Source organism: Parus major, chromosome 1 (assembly GCF_001522545.3).
Source record: "Parus major isolate Abel chromosome 1, Parus_major1.1, whole genome shotgun sequence".
NCBI lineage: Eukaryota > Metazoa > Chordata > Aves > Passeriformes > Paridae > Parus > Parus major.
The window spans coordinates 5,225,664-5,232,268 of NC_031768.1; positions in this window are offsets into that span (position 1 = coordinate 5,225,664).

Here is a 6,605-nt window from a genome sequence, read left to right on the forward strand (position 1 = left end):
CACATCTGAGCCGCCCATGCAGCTCATCTGAGCCATTCTCAGCATCCTCAAGGGTGGCCTGGGAGGTGGCCAATAATATCCCATCTATGAAGAGCCCAGATTTATAGCCTGGTCTAAATCAGCCTGGGATGAGGGACTTGGTATCACATTTCCATCCCTGGGACACCCAGGCACTGTGCTTGCTACTGTTTAGTTTTTGGTAGTTTCAGGTTCAGAGAAGTAATAAATTTAAAGGGAAAAGGCCACACTTTAATTATAAAAATACCAGTTTTTTTGCTTCACAGTTCTTGCTTTTTTTTCTCTTCCTGACATATCAGTCATTCAGGGATCGTGTTTTACCATGTCTCTCTGCAATTTCCCAAGCCAAGGTTTGGTCAATGAAACATTAGATCATAATGAAACAGCAGCAGTTATGTGCTCAGAAATGCAAGAAGCCCTTTTTACTATGGTTTTGCTCTTATCCAATTTCAAAGGTTCACTAGAAGACTTGTGAAACTAACCCACTCGAAGTGTGAATCAAAAGCTTGGTCTGTGCTCATAAGCTGTGCTGCAGAAGGAAATCTGTCTGTCCTCTGTGCTGAGTCAAGCTATTAACCCACCCAAAACACATGTACGGGGAATTTACTGAGCACTCACTTCTTACCACGTCTGGCCTTGCTCCTGCCAGTCTGACACAGATCCTGGCTTCCACCCCCTCTTGTCTGTGCCTCCCATTTGTTTTTCTCTAGCTCCCCTTTGCACTCTTGCTCTGGTGGAATGGGAAATTCTGCAAGACAGAGGCAGCTCAATGCCCACAAACTTCCAAAGTGTCAGCACTGGGCTCCTGCACCTTCCCAAGCCTCAGAGGCTTCCCAATCTCTCTACAAAACCCACAGTTCCAGTCACTGTAATCAATTCACTTCTTCCCAGTGTCTGGCAAAGGAGAACCCACAACTCAAATGTTCTCTCAGCCTGGGACACTGATCTGCCTGCAACAGAGTCAGCAACTTCCTCTGGGACTTCCACTTTACAGCTGTTGTCCAAGGCCTGAGGTTGGGAGCAATAATGGGGTTTGTGGCCTGCAAAGCACTGATCCGGATGCTGTTACCTTGATAGAAATTTTAAAAAAAGTAATAATTATTACTAGTCAACAAACCCCCACACTTTCTACAATGGGATTAAAAAAACCCCAAACAAACAAAAACAAAAGCCAAACAAAACACTTCTTTTGGCCCAAATTGTCAGCTGTGCAAAAAGTGCTTTGTTATTACCAGCACTTTCCTGAAAGGTCAACATTCAGGGTATGATTTTCTGTGTTTGATTGAAAGCCCCCAAAGCATCCAGTACATTATTTTTAAGAGTTTTTCACAGGAATAAACTAAAAAAAAAAAAAGGCCCAACTTTATTTTTGCCCTTCTCTCTTCTCTTTCTTTTGCACCAGATGAGTTCCACACACTGTCTAATATGGTCAGGTCTTGGGCTGAAGACCTGTTTTGTTTCCTACAAAGGGACACTCTGTTCTGGGAGCAGACCACCACATCTACATACAAGAACTTGAGCAATGAATAGTCAGAGCAGAACAAAATGTTTTTGAACATGACAAATAATAAAAGCAGAGATGGGAGAGATAAGTACCATTTACATATTTAAATACTTACAAACTTGACTCTGGTTGACAAATTATATTTAAAAAATGATTGAGGGAGAAAAACATTTTGAAAGGTATTGATATTTTAAAAGTTAGGCAGTGTGTTAATTTTAGAATAGAGCTGTTGTTTCATACTGTGTACATGTTAAATAGGAAAGATGTGGGGAAAAAATTTTGCCCTGAAGATGAAACAGAGTCTTTGGTCTGAGCTTGCCTTTTGCTGACTCAGAACAAAGTAGTGTGTGTGAAGGGGTCACACTGGAGGAAAATAAAACTGAACCCTGAAACGTTTCACGCCAGTCTTTTGCTCTTGTTATTTTTTCTTTATTGTAGCTCAGCAGCCAGATCAAGGATGTATTACTTACATGTTATTTATGCTTTTGTAATTAATGGGTATAAGCATTATTAGTGACCTCTTGCATCATCATCACCACCACATGCTTTCATATTCAAAGTGTATCCGAGGGCCTAAGCAGGCAAAAAGGGAACAAAGTTGTTTGTTGTAGCAACAGCTCTTTCATTTTTTGCCGGGAAAACTCCTCGTGGCCTCCAGACACTTTATAAACGGGAGGAACCACTTTGGAGAAAGGGAAGATGCTGATTCAGTTTCCTCCCCCCAGAGAACAAGAGGGTGAAAATATCCCGTGGTCATATGAGGAAAACACTAAATTAAACATCTTAAATGTCCATTCAATTAGGCTTGAAGTAGCTTAGTATTCGAGGATAATGGGAGTTATTTACAAGGGATTGTCAGTTATATAAATATAAAATAGAAATATTAAATAGAAATAGGAATATAGAAATATTAACTATAAATAAATATTCCTGCAATCTGACCATTCCCCATTCATCACTCGGTATTTCAGTACATTTTTGCAGCTGCCCTGCACCAGGGTTGTAGCCCTGGACACACACTCAGCCTCTGGCTGGTTAACCCGTATGTCCAAGCCAGTCTCAGTGTTTCCTCAGTGCTTTTTCCTGCTGCTCCCATCTCCTCAGTGCTCCACACCCTCTCTCACAGATTTGGCGACGGCTGTCTGCTCCTGCTGCTGCCCGGGTATTCCGCCTGTGCTTGACCTTATGGGAACAACCCAGCCCCGAGTAAAACGCACACGAAAGCCCCAGACAACGATGCTAATTTGTTTAAACCCCTTCATTACTTAACATAAAACATAAAGCAGCTCATCTGCTGCTAAGAGGTTCCAGCTGCCCCTCCTTCTGAAGCACGAGTTCGGCTTTCCATGGGACTTCTCAGGAAAGAAGGGAGCTCATGCTTGAGATTACTGCCCAAGAAAGGAGGAGAAGGTTTGAAAACCTCCCCTTCTCTCCCCTACATTTATATTTTTTACAGAAGAGCAGGTCTGGGAAGGTGAGGGGGTGGCACACAGCACTTTCCCAATTGTCAGACAGTGCAAAAATGCAGCCAAATTCCTCATCCAGCAGTGACCCATTTACCTTCAGGCAGAGATGGAGATCTCATTAGATACTGTAAAACATCCCAAAACTTTTTTTTCTTTTTTTCCCTTCTCTCACAGCCTGGGTGTTCATAAGCCTTAACTTGTGAAAGCTCTATTCTCACCTGCTCCTCTGGCTGTGCTGGGTTTGCACCTTGCACTGCTTCTTTCTACCAGAAAAATCAGTAGTTTTGAAGAAATCTGTAACACCAAAGTAGGCTGAGAAGCCACTGAGATGTTTGAAGGTGCTTGTTAAAGCTTTAAGACCATAAAGTTGTTTACAACCAGTAAAACAGCAACAAAAAAAAGTCTTGGGCTGCAAGACCACTGGGCTGGTAATCAGATTTTTGTGAGGCTCTTTTTGTAAATATAATTTACCTTCACTTCTGTAAAACTCAATTTCTTTGTTCTTTTGTTTTCTTGAAAAATGATTTCTGCTCCTAGCAGAGCATTTAGTTTTATATGAACAAACATGCTGTGAGAACTGTGGCAGTGGGAACTAAAATGACAGCAAAGCTCTGCTTGGGGAAAAAAGAAGGGAGTATCCGATCCAGGGAAAACAAGGTAATACACCCACATTTGAGAGATGAATCATGAAAACAAGAAAGAATTAACCCCTGAGGCTTATTTTTAACTACAAAATAAAGTTTTCCATGGGAGAAAAGCAGACAAATCAGATGTTAGGTTGAAGGATGGGCAAGCTGGAAAGGGGAGCCTGGCCATCCCCAGGGTCTGGGTGGAAGCTCCATCCTGCTTGTGAGCTGCTTTCTGCAGTCCTGGATCCTAAGGCTGTTTTCCAAACTTCTCTTGACAGCACAGGTTTCACCAAGCATGAACCTGAAAGTTAGAAGAAGAGAGTTAATGGCAGTGCTGATCTGACCTGTTCGTGTTTTTGTTTGGAATAATGTGTTGCTCTTTTTGTGTTAGCATGTTCATAGTTAGTTTTTAATTCCTGTTCCTTTATAACCTTAAAAATAAAGGATCTCTTTCACAGAAGACTGTTGCAGCTAGCTCAGACCAAGGATATCCAACACCCACCCAACTCCAACAGAGTTCCTGAGCTGAGAAATGTTGTTATCCAGCTGTATAACAGTTCATTGGATACATAAAGTGCTGCTCTGTAGTTTGTGATTTAGCAACCAGGAATTTCACATGCTGATGTGCAAGTGTGTGTGTGTGTGTGTGTGTGTGTGTCTTTGTGTAAGGGGAGTAATCTTTCATTGTTTCTTTTCAAAGGAAGCCCATGAGCATCATAATTTGGTTTCTGAGACAATTTATGTTGAACAGCTTTGATTCAGATTCAGGTAATGGACTGGTGGCCACTGAGAAGCTTAAAAAGTTAGAAGTTTCAGGGTATTCAATAGAAATACAAAAAGTTTCAGGTAAAAAAAAAGAAAGTTACTGTACCTGGAGTCCACCTACCCCAACTATTCCAATTATAAGCAAACGTCAGAGAGGGGTTTACCTTGGCAGAGCAGCTGTTAATCTGAATTCTGATACAGCTGCTCTGTCCCAGTCACTCAGATCTGCAAAGATGCTTGCTGATCTCCTCCCATGGGAATTAATGCTGTTAGGAGACTATAATCATAAAAATGTAATGAAGAGCAAAGCTTTGGGTGTTTCTTTTTTGTTTCTCATGCAGAGGGACAAAGTACCCCAGAGACAGCAGGCTCTTTGACTTGCATCCTGGCAGAATTAAAATCCTACTGAATCCCACTACCTACTGAAATCCTCCACAGCAGCCCTGCCCTGGCAGAGTCTGTGCTGATGACAATGGCTTCTTCAGGTGTCACCAGGAGCCTGATTTATCCAGCAGTACCTTGGTTCTCACCAGTGGCCAGGTGGCCTAAGGAAGTATGGTTCTAATTTTAGTCTGAGACAAAAAAAACAGCTATGAAAATACACCCATTTTCACTTGTCACCCAAAGGGTCTCTACAGAATCTTAATTTTCATATCAAAAGCTCCTTTTCAGAAAAGAACAGCACTGTGGAGAACCACAGCATGTTTTCCAGTCATGAAAGCTGGAGGATACTTACTTGGGGGTATGTTCACAAAACATTTAGCTACAATTTTTTGTTTTTTTTCCTCCAATCCTGAGATTTTCAGAAACATTTCTCCATAATTATTTCTCTAACATTCCCTCAGTACCCTTTAACTAGGATTCTGGCTTAAGCACAGTAGATGCTACCACTGGGCAGATATTCATCTGGACAGCTACCCAAATTCCCATGGATCCAAGCAGTTGGACAGCTCAAGCCTGGAAGCATTCTAGAGCATTCTAGACCTCCTAGGTCTGCTGTGGAGTTCTTCTAAAACAGCAAGCAAATGTGGCTCCACACTGACCACAGCAGAGAGTAGCTTGAGAGCCAAGGTCACCTCCACCTTCTGCCTGATCCAGGACCAGTGGCAGAGCAAATAGGGAGAACATGGATCTTACAGAAACAATGAAACAATGAACTTTCCATAAACCAGATTATTTTCAGGTACATACAGGCATTCATTCTTTATGGGTGTTAGAGCTTCATGGCAGGTCCCTGCTAAGCCCTGAGAGGATCCTCTGCTGTGTGGGGTCTGAGGATGGTTCTAGAGATCCCCTTCCAAGAAGTTCCAGTTGTCCCCATTGTGGGACAGCTTCTCCAGAACATCAGTTCCACACACAGTTGCCCACCACAACTAAGGCAGGTCAGACACTTTGGAGCAAAGACAGCTTTGCTTCTTTTAAACTGAATTCGGTTTCATCACCCAGCTCCAGACTTGTAGTGTCAAAATAATTTTCTCTCCTTTCCTAATTTCTTTGCTATGTTTGTGCTGTAGGACCAAGAGGACTGAGAAAAAAAAACAGCTGGATTTTATTTGAGCCTTTTATTCAGAGTCAGTTTTTCAACACAAAACAAACAAAAAGGTCTGCTTGAGTCCTGCTCCGTGTGTTATGTACAACAACTCTCCCTCCTTCTCCCTCTGGACATTAAGTGCTTTGAGGCAAAGGCTGGTTTGTTCTCTGTGTTGGGGCAGCATGTGGCATATCTAAAACTTACAATTTAAAAAATACAAATCCCAGGCACCTGAGGCAAGCAAACTGCAATCCATGCCCACATGAGCACAGGCAACTGGCAACTCCGTAGTAAAACCAGCCAGGCTGATTGGAAACTGGCCAGATGGCAGCTACTGCAAGCTAAAAGGATTAATTATTTGGGGATCATGCCTGGAGAGCAGGCGTGATGAATGCAATATATAATTCCTTGTCACGACTGTATGTCAGCAGTGGGAAATAAGGAACAGCCTGTACCCTGGGATACAGTCACAGTCATCTTTGCTCTCTCTGAGGTGTTTTTTCTGCAAGACCTGGAAGATGAAAAAGGTCTCACTTTTTAGCCTGAAACTACTTTGCTTTCCTGCAATTACAACGATGTCCAACATCCTTATTTATTTTATCTATTTCACAACTGTAGTGTTAATTAACTATTTTAATGGGTCTGTGTAATTAACCATGTCATGACTCAAATTTCTACAAAGCTGCTCTGTT